This window comes from Aedes albopictus, chromosome 2 (assembly GCF_035046485.1).
Source record: "Aedes albopictus strain Foshan chromosome 2, AalbF5, whole genome shotgun sequence".
In the NCBI taxonomy this organism is placed as follows: Eukaryota; Metazoa; Arthropoda; class Insecta; order Diptera; family Culicidae; genus Aedes; species Aedes albopictus.
The window spans coordinates 468,112,788-468,129,628 of NC_085137.1; the positions used below are offsets into that span (position 1 = coordinate 468,112,788).

At 40.3% G+C, this 16,841-nt stretch overlaps 1 non-coding gene across 2 annotated transcripts in view; it reads left to right on the plus strand.

Moving 5' to 3' along the window:
- Positions 1-3,938, plus strand: part of LOC109418038 (uncharacterized) — a 462,219-nt gene extending 458,281 nt beyond the window's left edge. For both annotated transcript variants that reach the window (XR_009998070.1, XR_009998069.1), the window contains 2 exons: positions 2,985-3,189; positions 3,283-3,938. This is a non-coding gene — a transcript (uncharacterized LOC109418038). The remainder of the gene's footprint in view (positions 1-2,984; positions 3,190-3,282) is intronic.
- Positions 3,939-16,841: the final 12,903 nt, after the last annotated feature.

Here is a 16,841-nt window from a genome sequence, read left to right on the forward strand (position 1 = left end):
ACTGTCTTTTGAACCTTCAGAAGGTTTACTGGATATGATAGACTACAAATCGTAGCTTTATATGTGTAATGCAAGAAGTTACCGTTACACCCGTAGACTTCAGGATCTGAATTCCAGAACAGTTTGGATGACCTCGGATATCCCGACTGATCTGATACTGTTTTTAAACTTGAAGAAGATTTACTGGACATGATAGAATACAAATCGTAGCTTTGTATAATGAGAGAAGTAACTGTTACATTCGCAGACTTCAGAATCTGTCAAGAACAGTTTGGATGACCCTGGACATCCCGGTTGATCTGATACTGTCTTTTGAACATTCAAGAGACTGACTGGACATAACAGATTACAAATCGTAGCTTTGTATAATGAAAGTAGTTGCCGTTCCTGTGTAGGCTTTAGAATCTAAGCTCAAGAATAGTTTGGATGACCTAGGATATTCCGACTGATCTGACACTTTCTTCTGAACATTCAAGAAACTTGCGAGACATGATAGAATACAAACCATAGTTTTGTATAATGAAAGAAGTTACCCCTAAGCCCGTAGACTTTAGGATCTAAACTCAAGAACAGTTTGGATGACCTAGGGTATTCCGACTTTAGGATCTAAACTCAAGAACATTGGATGACCGTGGATATCCCGACTGATCTGATACTGTCTTTTGAGCTTTCAGAAGACTTTCTGGACATGATAGATTACAAAACGTAGCTTCGTTAAATGAGGGAAGTTATTGTTACATCCGTAGATTTCAGAATCTGAACTCAAGAATAGTTTGGATGACCTAGGATATCCCGACTTATCTGGTACTGTCTTTTGACCTTTCAGAAGACTTACTGGACATGATAGATTACAAAACGTAGCTTCGTATAATGAGAGAAGTTATTGTTACATCCGTAGACTTCAGAATCTGAACTCAAGAATAGTTTGGATGACCTAGGTTATCCCGACTTATCTGATACTGTCTTTTGAACATTCAAGAGACTCACTGAACATGATAGATTACAAATCGTAGCTTTGTATAATGGATAGAGTTGCCGTTACAAGCTTTAGGATCTAAGCTCAAGAATAGTTTGTATGACCTAGAACATCCCGACTGATCTGACACTTTCTTCTGAACTTCAGAAACTAGCGGGACATGATAGAATAAAAACTTTGTATAAGGAAAGAAGATAATCTTAGACCCGTAGACCTTGGGATCTAAACTTAGGAACAGTTTGGATGACCTAGGGTATCCCGACTGATCTGATACTGTTTTTTGAACTTTCAGAAGACTTACTAGACACATGATAGATTACAAATCGTAGCTCTATATAGTGAAACCGTTACACGTGTAGACTTCAGGATCTGAACTCAAGAATAGTTTGGATGTCCTAGGATATTCCGACTGATCTGATACTATCTTTTGAACTTGCAGAAGACTTACTGGATATGATAGATTACAAAACGTAGCTTTGTATAATGAGTGAAGTTACTGTTACATCCGCAGACATCAGAATCTAAGCTCAAGAATAGTTTGGATGACCTAGGACATCCCGGCTGATCTGATACTGTCTTTTGAACATTCAAGAGATCAACTGGACATGATAGATTACAAATCGTAGCTTTATATAGTGAAAATAGTTACCGTTACACGTGTAGACTTCAGGATCTGAACTCAAGAATAGTTTGGATGACCTAGGATATTCCGACTGATCTGATACTATCTTTTGAACTTGCAGAAGACTTACAGGACATGATAGATTACAAAACGAAGCTTTGTATAGTGAGAGGAGATACTGTTACATCCGTAGACTTCAGAATCTGAACTCAAGGATAGTTTGGATGACCTAGGACATCTCGGCTGATCTGATACTGTCTTTTGAACATTCAAGAGATTAATTGGACATGATAGATTACAAATCGTAGCTTTGCATAATGAAAGAAGTTGCCGTTACACATGTAGGTTGTAGGATCTAAGCTCAATAATAGTTTGGATGACCTAGGAAACCCAGGAAAAATATGCTACCCGTTCTATGCTGTTGAGCACCAAAAATACAGAAATTCATCGAAAAAACTCTATAATAACGCTTGGTAAAATTCCGGCTTCAAAGGGTTAAGGGCGCTCAGTCAGGTTTCGTTGCCGTTTCCAAGACGTTTCATTAGGGTTCCAGGGACGTTTCAAGGGTGATTCAGGGGCAACTCAGGGGGAGTCTCCGGAGCCTAAAGGACGATACAAGAATTCAAGGGTACTACAACTCATTTTAGAGAGTTCCATGGTGTGTCTAGTACATTTTATGGACATTCTGGAAGGCTTTGCGTTTGATAGTCAGGGGCATTTCAAGGGGTTTTCAGGTACGTTTTAAGGGGTTTTTGGGGCCTTCCCGAGTTTCGAGGCATTCCAAGGGCATTTCAAGGGCATTACAGCGGGATAATGGAGATTTCAGGGGTTTTTGTGACCATGAGACCACCTCAAACCGCCCTTGCGACCTCCAGGTATTTCCAATGATTTCCTGAGACCTCAAGGTACTCCAACGCCCAGAGATCCCCTGAAACGCCTCTGAGACCCGCCGTAAAACCCCTGAGACCCCCAAAGCCCCTGAAAACCCCGGCAGCGCACTTGAGACCCCCTGAAGCCCCCCTGAAAGAGCCCTGAGATCCGCTTGAACATCTACTGAGATCTCTTGGCACTCTGCTGAAATCCCTTAGAACCTCCTGAATCCTCCCTTTGCTCTCCCTTATAAACAACCCTTGGCCATCGTTGCATAATCTTCTCAGCTTCGCGTTCTATGAACACTTCCACAGTTATTAACTGAGAGCTTCTTCTGCAAATGACCATTTTGCATTTGTATATCGTGCGGCATATACGAAGATACTTTATGCCCAAGGAAATGAGTTCCTTGACCGCCCGAAGCTGCATAAATTAAAAGTGCATTTAAAAAACCTGCATATAAAGAGGTTTCAGTTTAACTACTTTGTTGACCACATATTGGCCCTTTACTTGCAGATCATCAGTTGCCCCTCGGAAACGGAACGGGAGCGGTGGCTCAAAGTGACCGAGCCCCTATCGTCGGAAAACCCGGACGAAAAAATCTACGAACAGTGGGACTGCCCCCAGGTGGTTGCAATCCACCCCTACCAGGCACTGCAACCGGACGAACTCGATCTGGACATCACGGAAGTGGTCAACGTGCATCGGAAAATGGCTGACGGTAAGTGGTGACAAACTCTGTTTCTAAAAAATCTAGACCTTATTCAAATTTGAATTATTCATTAAAATTTATGTATTGTTCCATTCGTCGCAGGGTGGTACGAAGGCGAACGGATCCGGGACGGTGCGGTCGGATGGTTCCCCAGCAACTACACCAAGGAGATCCCGTCGGCGCACGTCCGGGCCAAGCACATCAAACAGCGCCACGTGCTCCTCTCGTACACGTCCAAGTATATCGATACGACGACGCGGACCCTGCAGCACAGTAAAAAGTGAAGCAGCCGAACAATAAGTGGCGACTTAACTGCATGCAATTATTAGTTTTTTATGCGTAACACAGTGTTTTTGAAATCGATAGCAGAGATCTTAGTTAGAACCTAAGGCCTACACGTAGTTAGCCTCTGTTAGTTAGGTATACCTCCTGTTTGTTTCATTTCTGTCTGTAATCACTGATTATGACTCCGATGTAAAAATTTGTTGAATGCCTTGTTTGAGTGTGCCTTTTTTGTGTGTTGTAAATCTTAAAAGTGTTTAAATTATTACGCTATTGAATCGCTAACCGTCTCCACTTGTAAACTGAATAGTGTACCCCCGATAGTTAGAACTTTTTTCTGTGTATGTATTATAGGACGAATCCGTGTAGAAAACTAAATCTGTGTATAACTGAGTATGTTTTGAGCAATAACTGGAGTGCGATGATTGTATGTCGTCTTGCAAAGTATTATAAATAAAAGTAATAATTATTTGTTACATTATCGTGTGATTATTTTCAAAGAAATCCTCCCAACATACATGTACCGATTTAACAAACAGGTGATTGAAAAAGTGCTGCTTCCATGTTTTGATCACCTCAATGAATGCAGCAAGCGGCTCCTCAATTTATCTCTTCACACTTCGACTCGCAAAACAAATCACTTTTCGGGAACTTTGAAGACGGTATTGGTTCTTCTTGAAAAAAGCGGGTATACTTCTTGCACCGACTATTCGAACCCTCTAAGCAGAATACCCCCTTCGAATGAGTTTCGTACCTTTTAATTCCGCCCTATGTTGCTTATCGTACCGGGAGACTTTTTCGGCTTTCAGTCTTTAGAGCGGTCAGAACTAAAGCATGTTTTCTACGCCCGACGTTTCGATTGTATATTCAATCTTCTTCAAGGGTTGTATAATAGAATTGGACTGAGTTACACTAACAAAGATACACATAATCACATTTGCTTACAGAAAAGTTTAGTTCTTTGTCTGGTGGATTGTTTTTGGTCATTCTCGTCAAGCTTTTGGTGTTCGTCAATTTCCTAAAATTAATTTTCAAAACGAACACATTAGACATCTCACAATATTCAAAATATAACATTCACTAACTATTTTACTGGACAAAACGGAAAAAAACTTGGCAACGGTTCACTACTTTGTCTTGTTTCTAACTATTCTAACTATTTTACGATTTCAAATGTCATTTTGTAAAACTATTCTATAGAAGTGGGTCAAATATTGAATGCAAGTTTAGTCGGTAAAATGTCTATTGGGTGTCATTGTCATTGTCAGTAGTGTTCGTCAGATTATTACTTGTCTGTGTATCTACATGATTTGTTTTGATTTTTGTCCTTAGTGTATGTAAAATTCCTGCATATGTTGTACTTAAACTATCACAGTCGCTTCGTTTGTTTACTGTTTTTTCGGTGTTGATTATATGGCACACTTCTAAAACAGGGAGAGCGGAGCACCGTCGATGTGAGTCTAGTATCTCCGTACGGTCCAAAGCGAAGCGATGGTTGTTGTCGGCCGAATGCAGTAGGAGAGCGGTTCTCTCCTTAAGGCGGCCGAGTTCATAGCTGTTGTAGTTCGAGTCGTTGTTGTTTTCGTTGATGTCATTCATAAGTTTGTCTAGTTTGTTTATGTCGCTCTTATGGTGTCCCAGTAAGGTGGCCCACACTTATATGAAAAACAAAAATTTCGAAAAATGCTAAGTCTTACCTCCTCAATCAGTTGTTTTTGACTCCCAGAAGCTACGTTCAAAATTTGAGCAAAATCGGTTGAGCCTAAGGAGGCGCTCAAAACGCTTGAAGTTTGTATGGGAAAATTTGGCCAAATGTATGCAGAAATTTTAAGTTTTTGAATTTTGCCGCTAGGTGGCGCTGTAAGCGTTCAATAATCAAACCCTTTGGTATTATTGTAGGTGACTATATGCCAGAGAACTTTGTCGAAGACCGCGAAGTGATCCGACGGCTGTGAAAAAAGTTATACCCTAGGCAAAGTGAGGCAAAGTATTGAGATTTTGTTATTGATATTATTCCTTTACATGTATTGGAAAAATAACAATAAAGTTTATCCTCACTTTTCCTAGGGTATAACTTTTTTCACAGCCGTCGGATCACTTCGCGGTCTTCGACAAAGTTCTCTGGCATATAGTCACCTACAATAATACCAAAGGGTTTGATTATTGAACGCTTACAGCGCCACCTAGCGGCAAAATTCAAAAACTTAAAATTTCTGCATACATTTGGCCAAATTTTCCCATACAAACTTCAAGCGTTTTGAGCGCCTCCTTAGGCTCAACCGATTTTGCTCAAATTTTGAACGTAGCTTCTGGGAGTCAAAAACAACTGATTGAGGAGGTAAGACTTAGCATTTTTCGAAATTTTTGTTTTTCATATAAGTGTGGGCCACCTTACTGGGACACCATAAGAGCGACATAAACAAACTAGACAAACTTATGAATGACATCAACGAAAACAACAACGACTCGAACTACAACAGCTATGAACTCGGCCACCTTAAGGAGAGAACCGCTCTCCTACTGCATTCGGCCGACAACAACCATCGCTTCGCTTTGGACCGTACGGAGATACTAGACTCACATCGACGGTGCTCCGCTCTCCCTGTTTTAGAAGTGTGCCATATAATCAACACCGAAAAAACAGTAAACAAACGAAGCGACTGTGATAGTTTAAGTACAACATATGCAGGAATTTTACATACACTAAGGACAAAAATCAAAACAAATCATGTAGATAGACAGACAAGTAATAATCTGACGAACACTACTGACAATGACAATGACACCCAATAGACATTTTACCGACTAAACTTGCATTCAATATTTGACCCACTGTAGTGTATTGAGTTCCTGATTGGATGACGTCATATATTGCTCTGAGTTAATACTAGCGAATACACAAGTTATCCCTACCTGAGATAAGGCACCTTGGTTGTTGTGATTAGAGAGTTTGACAGATGGTGGAGAAACGGCAGTTAGTTTGAGGTGGTGAACGAGAACGGACGCAACTAGAATACTACAACTGGCGAACGAGGATCGGATTTCTTGGTAAGCCGATTTTTTTCGGATGTGGCGTGTAAAAGTTGAACGCACCGTGGGCAAAAGAGGCACCACCAATAATTGAGTTTGAGTGACAACGCGGAAGCTGCCGTGGGATCTAGGGATTGAAACTGAACTAGGTACGATTTGCGTTTTTGTTTTGATTTTGCTGAATGGAAGAAAAGGGCTGGTAACGAGGTGCTGTCGCTTTAAAGTTGATAACGAGTATTTCCGAAGCGGCGGTATTTGTTTGAGGCTGGCACAGTTGAAAAGATTTGACCAGAAATGAGAATATTGCTACTTACCGGTAGTCAAGACGCAGGATGATGAAAGTGGTTACAACGGGGCAGAATGATTCAGTCATGCAATTTTGTGTTGAGTTGTTCACTTGCATTGGATGTAGATCAGGTGGAAAAGTCGTGCGTAGGACTATTTATGCATTGGGGCTTTTCGTAGCAGCAGGTAGAGGTGAAGATGAGGGAGAGACTCGGGTGCAGTGAACAACTATTTCGATATATGAATTGGGTTTTAATCAAAAAGTGCTGGGAAGGTCGAAGGGATATTTTCAGATAGTAGAGTAGTAGAGACCTTGGCCTTTAAGTATGCACTATGAAAGCAGTTGAGCTTTATGGGTTCAAGATGGGGAACTGTGACATTTTCCATTTACGGAATACATGAGGATTTCCCGGTAGTTGTCGATGGTAGAAAGGATTTTTGAGTGGCGAGAATCATAAGGTTTCTCCCTGGAAGGGAAGTCTGTAGGACTTCCGCTGGTTGCGAAGATCGAAAGGATCTTCCAGTGGCGAGAATCTTAAGGTTTCTCCCTGGAGGGGAAGTCTGTAGGACTTCCACTGATTGCGAAGATCGGAAGGATCTTCCAGTGGCGAGAATCTTAAGGTTTCTCCCTGGAAGGGAAGTCTGTAGGACTTCCGCTGGTTGCGAAGATCGGAAGGATCTTCCAGTGGCGAGAATCTTAAGGTTTCTCCCTGGAGGGGAAGTCTGTAGGACTTCCGCTGATTGCGAAGATCGGAAAGATCTTCCAGTAGCGAGAATCACGTGGATTCTCCGTGGAAAGGAAGTCGGTACACTTCCTTGAATTGCGAAGATCGGAAGGATCTTCCAGAGGCGAGAATCTTAAGGTTTCTCCCTGAAAGGGAAGTCTGTAGGACTTCCGCTAATTGCGAAGATCGGAGGGATCTTCCAGTGGCGAGAATCACGAGGATTCCCCGTAGAAGGGAAGTAACACTCCTTTTGATTGCGAAGATCGAAAGAATCTTTCAGTGGCGAGATTCTCCCTGGGAGAGAAGTTTAAAGTTCTTTCTTTGGTTGCGAAGATCGAAAGGATCTTCCAGAGGCGAGAATCATGAGAATTCTCCTTTAAAAAGAAGTCTTTAGAACTTCATTAGATTGCGAAGGTTGATGAGTCTTCCAGTGGCGAAAATACGAGAATTCTCAGTGGAAAAAAAGAGACTGTGAGGCTTCCTTTGTTATGCGAAGATCGATAGAATCTTCCAGTGACGAGAATTACGAGGATGCTCCATGGAAGAGAAGTTTGAGGGACTTCCTTTCGGCTTGCGAAAATCGGAGGAATCTTCGTTAAGTTAATTGGTAGGACTTCAGGATTGCGAAAATCAAAAGGCTACTTCTAATGAAGTCAATCACGAGAATGCTTGAAAAAAAATCTGTATGATTTGTTTTGGGTGGTGAAAATCGAAATGATTTTCCTGTGGTGAGAAACGAAGGGATTCACTGTAGGACAGACACGTTGAGTTGCAAAGTTTGTTTTGGAAATACAAAGATCCCAATTGCGTAAGATATATAAAAATACGGCGATCACAAGGATCTTCTGAGAATTATATGAGTTCTATGCCGAAGGCATGCCACGTTTGAGTGGGCGGGAGAACCAGAAAGATCTACAAATAATGAGGTTTAAAAGTTTCACATACTGAGAGAGCTAAGATTCTTATCTGCGTAGGTCACATGCTAAGTAAATGAAAAACTAAATGTAATATCGTGAGATTCATATACTGTGTGGATTCGTTAGTTGCAACATGACTGCGCTTGATTGACAGTGCTTTTTGTTTGTTTGATCTTACGTTAGCACTATGTACACAAATTGTTATCATGGCTTGTTGGCTCGGTTTTGCTTCAGTCAGCGAACTCAAAATCATCGAGATGAGGTTAGTGCTCGAGATCGGAAGAACCCGAAGAATGCATTTACATGCTGCAGAGCTGCAGTGATTAATTTGCTCTAGTTTCGCTTATCTGCTGAAAGCTTATAATAGTCCATTTCACGAGTCGATTTTATGAATGAAAATTTGACAGGACACGTGACGTCCTAACACGTGAATTTCAATATCATCAATGTTGTTGTTTCGTAAAATGGCTCATTGAATAGATCGGATGCGTTGGTCTACGAGTGCTAAGATTACTTCCGATAATGTAAGTTGGTTTTCTAGCCAGCTTTTGGGGCGGCCATGTTTGAATTCTGTGATGAGGGAGCTATGTATTAAGATATGGATGCTGCGATTATTGACAAGATGTTACGATAGGTAGGTTAATCAATGCTGGGATCAGAATGAGGGAAATATTCAACAATGAGAAGATGATGGATTTTATAGACTTATGAAGAGAGTGATCAAGAAGAAGCGATACATTATGAAATATTCCGAGCAGAAGCTTTTTTATAGAAAGCCGTTTCAACTGTTATTTCCTTGCAGCTGCATAACATGATCAGAGAATGGACGATTTCTTGAGAGATTTAGGTAAGGGCTTTTCCACACATCGAGATAGGCTGAGAAATTCCTTATGAACTGCAAATCTTAAGCTTTTAATGCTTCACAGCTTGTAATATGTACACGGGAAAAAAATGTCTTCTTCACTTCTATGTGTATAGGAGTAAGCAAATGCTTGCCATTAATTCGACTAATGGAACAACTGCTACTCATATGATTTGCAGCCCATACTCTCCATGTGCTCATTTACCTGCATCGGCAAGTATGAGTTGCGCATGATTTGAATGTGCTTTGAAACATAGATATTTGCCTACAAGTATTATTAGAATTTCCTGACTTCATATATTTGAAGTATTAAGCTTGCTAAGCTTATGTAACCTGAACAATGGGTACAGGCATAAATGACAGGTGACAGGATCCGCTCGTGAAATAATATCGAAGGATTTTGGAATATTGACGGAAGTCGAAATAATTTAATTTGTGGTTGCTGCATAAAATGTTCCAAACTCATTAATCATTGAATTGAACATGCATAAGCAAATTAGTGTTGCTGAAGCTGTCGGGTGATTGAAAATCGATGGAGGTTTGCAATTTACAGAAACTGCACTACCTATCTGGTAAAGGCGTTGAGAAAGAGAAAAATAACCGTAATAATCTACCGAAGTTAATTACCCGCGGGTAATTGAATCGAGGATCAGGAAAGAGGGAATTACCTGAGACGTTTTCTTAATGGTTTGAGCTATAATAGCGCTTCAGAAGAAGCATGCCTGATATTGGAGATTAAACAATGAGTTGAGGACTGATACAGCGCTGCTGCTTAAATCTTCTGAGATTGTTGTCTTGCTGCTACGCTGGCATGGTAGATGTGGAATGTTGTTTTATTACTCAGATCATTTAATTTTTCGATATGTGCATGCTAGGCATGTTGATTGGAATAGACTGGGAAACATTTTAAAATTATATTTTGTTTTTCAAGATATGCGAGAAAGTGTGGTTTGTATGTTAAGCATACTATATTTACAATTACCATTTAAGGACGAACGTCTTGAAATCCCGCTTCAACAGTGCATCGGAACTTCAGACGCACAAATCTCAAGAAGCAAGCTTCAAACAACAGTGAATTTCATTATTTTGTTCTTGCTCACTTGTAATAAGCTCAAAATTAAAAGATCACGTCCGCTGGTTTTGTTTACGAAGTGATTTGTGCCCTCGAAATCGTGAGTAGGTCCCAAAAAATCGGCCATTGTGGCGGCCATGTTGGGATTCTAACAAGTCTGTCCTTAAGATTAATGATAGGTACAGTATTGTCGCACTTATCTTTTATTAGAGTCCTGCGGCGGTCGTACGCTCGCAAGGCATACCGCCGCATGACAGTCGCAAGGCAAAACATAAGAAAAAGTGTTCCCGCCAAAAACAAAAGCACGTGGGTTTCGCGAAGTGACAGATGTTTTCGACAGCCCCCTGAAGAAAGCGTTAGTTCTTGAAGCCGCCGCCTTTGGTGGGGCGCCACAGGTTTGTTTACGAAATTTCAGTCTGCTGGCCAATCTGCTACGTGCGGAAGCGAACTTTGTCGTGCGAAGATAAATTCGTGAGCGAAAAACGATCATTTCCACATATTGTTCAATAGGCTTAGTGTTCTTTGTTAAATTTACAAGACGCACAAGTATAATAATACATTTAACCCATTCAAAACAACACTAAAGTCAATTAAATTTGAATGTCGCACCTGCTCCAACAAAAAAAATCACTGTGTTTTCAGCCTTATGCAACCGCCGATTCAAATCAGCACCACGTCCAGCACCATATTTTTGGCTTCAATCCAGTTGTATGTGGATGACAGCCGTTTCATGGGGTTGGTTTTCGAATGTATTTGTGACGAACGGCAAGAGTAGCTCAGTGGAATGGGTGTTCTTGCTGTCAAACCCCATATAGTGGAATTATTTACTTTTAAATCTGGTGACGCTGTTATGATTAGTGACTGTCGCGCTGATATCAGAAGCCAGAGGCAGATAGTCGCCATATTCTGATTTTTCTTGAGAGGCATAATATCTGGTTGCCGATCATCTTTATTTAAAAGAAAAGAAGGAATCGGTAGATATACAAAGCAAACTGTTCTAGTTGATTGTTAGTCATAGGGCAACAATTGTAATAACGAACATAGAAGGTATTTGTTGTGTAGTGTACACCGAGGTGTACACCATCGGTATACCGGTTTGAAACAAGAGCACTGTTTCTCATTGAGATGGACAAAGTGTGTATTTTGTAATGCCAACTTATGATTTAGATTTGCACATACAATTGATTAAATTAATCTTTGTTCACTTCATGCTATACTAGGAGACTCACTAGGAGATGAGCTGTTTGAAAACTTTGCATTGTATTTCAATGTGTTATTTATTGGGCGTACGCTTATGTACGCTTTTTATTGTAAAGGGGGGATTGTAGTGTATTGAGTTCCTGATTGGATGACGTCATATATTGCTCTGAGTTAATACTAGCGAATACACAAGTTATCCCTACCTGAGATAAGGCACCTTGGTTGTTGTGATTAGAGAGTTTGACAGATGGTGGAGAAACGGCAGTTAGTTTGAGGTGGTGAACGAGAACGGACGCAACTAGAATACTACACCCACTTCTATAGAATAGTTTTACAAAATGACATTTGAAATCGTAAAATAGTTAGAATAGTTAGAAACAAGACAAAGTAGTGAACCGTTGCCAAGTTTTTTTTCCGTTTTGTCCAGTAAAATAGTTAGTGAATGTTATATTTTGAATATTGTGAGATGTCTAATGTGTTCGTTTTGAAAATTAATTTTAGGAAATTGACGAACACCAAAAGCTTGACGAGAATGACCAAAAACAATCCACCAGACAAAGAACTAAACTTTTCTGTAAGCAAATGTGATTATGTGTATCTTTGTTAGTGTAACTCAGTCCAATTCTATTATACAACCCTTGAAGAAGATTGAATATACAATCGAAACGTCGGGCGTAGAAAACATGCTTTAGTTCTGACCGCTCTAAAGACTGAAAGTCGAAAAAGTCTCCCGGTACGAACTCCCAGCAGTCGAAAGCATCCAAGTTATGTTGCTTATCCTTTGACAGATACGCGTATTTCGACTACCACTTGAAATCTTCCTCAGTGTCAGTTATCCAGTTATCAGTGGATAACTGACACTGAGGAAGATTACAAGTGGTAGTCGAAATACGCGTATCTGTCAAAAGATAAGCAACATAGGGCGGAATTAAGAGGTAAGACACTGATTACACTCATTCAACGAGTCTACTTGCTTCTCTTTTCGAATCTTTGCACATTCTGCCGTGTTTCATACTGCACCATTATCGCCCGTGCTACGTTCATCTCATACAAAATCGCTATGCACTCCTGGTCGAACCATTCGTTCCACGTACTCGTTGACGAGTACTTACCTTACCTTACCGTTCAGACTAAGGCCTGAGTGTCCTCTGCTGTACGTAGGAGTCGTCTCCATTCTACTCGGCCTATGGCTGTTTGTCTCCAGTATCGCACTCTGCGTCCGCAGATCGTCCTCCACTTGATCGACCCACCTAGCTCGCTGCGTACCACGTCTTCTTGTACCGGTCGGGTGGCTCTCGAGAACTATCTTAACCGGGTTGCTATCCGTCATCCTGATGCCGTGACACGCCCACCGTAGCCTCCCCCCGATTTTCACGGTGTGGACGATGGTTGGTTTTCTCAGCAGCTGATGCAGCTCGTGGTTCATTTGCCTTCTCCAAGTCCCGTCTTCCATCTGCACTCCGTCATAGATGCGGTACGCAACACCTTCCGTTTGAAAACTCCAAGGGCGCGTTGGTCCTCTGCACGTAGGGCCCATGTTCGTGCCCATAGAGAACTACCGGTCTAATCAGCGTTTTGTAGATAGTTAACTTCGTGTTACGGCGAACTTTATTCGATCGTAGAGTCCAAAGTAAGCTCGATTTCCTGCCACAATGCGCCTCTGAATTTCTCTGCTGGTGTCGTTGTCGGCGGTCACCAGTGAGCCCAAGTACACGAATTCTTCAACCGCCTCGATTTCATCACCATCGATATAAATTCGGGGTGGCGGGCGCGGTGATTCCTCCCTAGAGCCCTTTGCCATCATGTACTTTGTCTTCGACACATTAATGACTAATCCGATTCGCCTGGCTTCACTCTTTAGTCGGATGTACGTTTCCGCCATCGTCTCAAATTTACGAGCTATAATATCAATATCATCAGCGAAACCAAGCAGCTGAACGGACTTCGTGAAATTCTTTCCAGTCGTGTTTATCTCCGCTCTCCTAATTACACCCTCTAAAGCAATGTTGAACAGCAAGCACGAAAGATCATCACCTTGCCGTTACCCTCTGCGAGATTCGAAAGGAACTCGAGAGTGTCCATGATACTCGAACTACGCACATCACTCGATCCATGGTCGCCTTGATCAATCGTATCAGTTTATCCGGGAATCCGTATTCGTGCATAATCTGCCATATCTGTTCTCGATCGATTGTATCATACACCGATTTGAAATCGATGAACAACTGATGTGTGGGCACGTTGTATTCGCGGCATTTCTGCAACACCTGGCGGATGGCGAACATCTGATCCTTTGTAGCGCGTTCACCCATAATACAGCCAGTTCACCAGAAATTTGTACAATAATTACTCTAGGCATTCCATTGGAAATTCCCACAGATTCCAGAGATTCTTGCAATATTACTTTCATTGGCTCAGGCGAGAATTCATCCAGAGATTCTTGCACGAGTTCAAGCAGATACTTCTTCAGTCTTTCCCCCAGATATTCCTCCATGCCATTTCTCAGTACTTTTCTCTTAAGAGAACTGTTTTAATTCTCCACAGATTATTTAAGAAAAGTATTCAGAAATAATTTCTAGGAATTTCGTTAGAAATTTTTTTGTTTTTTTTTTCTAGGAATCTTCTCGAAAGCTCATCTAGAGGTTTTTTTTTCTAAATATTACTTCAAAAATACGTCCACAGATTTCTCTTACTCTAAGAGAATATTTCAAGAATTTTATAAAAATATTGCCCCAGATATTTCAATGAATCTCTAGATAAATATCTGAAGAAATCCCAAGGAAATTCATTGAAGAATTTCAGGAGAAATGTCTAAACAAATTTCTGGAGAAATATCTGGTAAAACTATTAGGGAAACAGTTGGTGGAGCGTAGTGGAAAGTATATTGAGGTTCTTTTTATAAAAAAAAAACTATAAAAAAAAACAAAAGTTCCTCAATAAACTTTTCCACAAATTTCACCGAGTTTTCTGATAGTTTCACCAGATATTTCTCCAGAAATTTCTTTAGAAGCTCCTCCTGGAATTTCTTAATAAATTTTCTTGAGATTTCTTCCTATATTCATCTTGAGATTCATTGAAGAGTACTTCCTGAGATGTCTACACGGATTGGACTGGAGATTTCTTTTGAAATTTCTTTAGGGGTTCTTTCAGAATTTCCTTCCCGAACTACTTCTGTTGTTTTTAAGGCATAGCTTCAAATATATTTCTAGAGACTTCTACTGAAATTTTTGGGCTTTCTTCACAGAGTTCTTTCATGAAGTTCTACACAGTACGAACAAAATCTGTAAATTTATGACGAACTGAATGTAACAAATTGACCTCCATCGTGTTCGATAGAAATTTACGTGTGATCTTAAAATTACACTGCTGATTGCTGAGAGAAAAGTGTAAATTAACCACCGACTTTTCAGCGAAACTTAAAAAAAGTCTTTAGACGAGAATCGAACTCAGATCTTCCGAGTGAGAATTCACGCCTAACCCCTCTAGGCTGTCTCACCAAGCTAAAGAGAAGGCAAACCAAGCTAAACATGTTCCACCATAAAGGAACCAACTGTTGTATCGCTTCGGCCACAGAGAGCGAGAGAGCAATCTCCGTAGCGAGGCAGATGACTGAGCGTAGCTGTCCTCGTTTACGTTACTGCATGTAAATTTCAAGCGAATATGTCTCAAAAAATGTAAACAGTACGCATGATTGGCTGATTACTGAGCGGACAGTATCATCTCTCGGTAAATGGCTGTAATTTTGTAGCTTCTGCTATAATTTTCAGTCGATGCTTAACTTACGTGCTGTTTAATTTTCATGATTTCTTTCTGTGTACACAGTACGAACAAAATCTGTAAATTTATGACGAACTGAATGTAACAAATTGACCTCCATCGTGTTCGATAGAAATTTACGTGTGATCTTAAAATTACACTGCTGATTGCTGAGAGAAAAGTGTAAATTAACCACCGACTTTTCAGCGAAACTTAAAAAAAGTCTTTAGACGAGAATCGAACTCAGATCTTCCGAGTGAGAATTCACGCCTAACCCCTCTAGGCTGTCTCACCAAGCTAAAGAGAAGGCAAACCAAGATAAACATGTTCCACCATAAAGGAACCAACTGTTGTATCGCTTCGGCCACAGAGAGCGAGAGAGCAATCTCCGTAGCGAGGCAGATGACTGAGCGTAGCTGTCCTCGTTTACGTTACTGCATGTAAATTTCAAGCGAATATGTCTCAAAAAATGTAAACAGTACGCATGATTGGCTGATTACTGAGCGGACAGTATCATCTCTCGGTAAATGGCTGTAATTTTGTAGCTTCTGCTATAATTTTCAGTCGATGCTTAACTTACGTGCTGTTTAATTTTCATGATTTCTTTTTGTGTAGAAAAAGCTCAGGGGTTTTCGTCCTGGAATGACTCCAGAAATTTTTTGAAAAATTATTCTAGGAATCTCCACAGGTACACCAGGAGATTTTTGTTAGGGATTCCCTTAGATAATTTGTTAGGCATTTCCCTAGAAATTCCTCCAGGAATTGTTTCAGTACTTCCGGTTTTTATTGAGCAACTTCTGAAAAAATAACTTCTGAAATACCTGGAGAAATACCTGAGTTCTGAAGGAATTTTTCAACGAGTTTTTTGTGAAATCCTTCCTTCTCTGAAGGATGTTTAAATAAATTATAAGAAGAATTTCTGTTGAAATTCTGTTTTGTGAAATTTTTAGTCCTGCAGAAAAAAATCGAAATTATTTTTAATAAATCTTTGAAAGAATACCTGGAAAGACTAGAAAATCTTTCGAAAAATTCCTGAACCATCACCGAAAAAATGTCCGAACGAATTCCTGAAAAATGGTGTGAATAAATCCTAAGTAATACCTGGAGCGACTTCTGTGGAATCCCCAGAGGATTCTCCAGAAGAATGCTTTGAGAATTTACTTGATGAATTTCCTCATAAATGCCTGAGAGACCCTGAATATATGGAGCAATACCTGAAAAAACCTAGTGAGTAATTCTAACAATTATTAAAAAAAGAATACTGGAAAAATATCTAAGCTTCTAAAGGAATATTCTTGAAGAATTTCTAAAAGAATCTCCGTATATGAAAAAAAAAACTAATGGGATTGCATCGTTTCAAAAAAATCTTTGTAGGAAATTCCAAGGAAAAAAATCTGATAATATTCGAAGAGGAATTGCTTTAAACATGTTTGAAGAAATGTATGAACGGATACATACACGAACTACTGTAACAATTCTTGAACAACTTTCCTAAAGAATCCTAGCAGAAACCCCATGAGGAACTTCTTGAG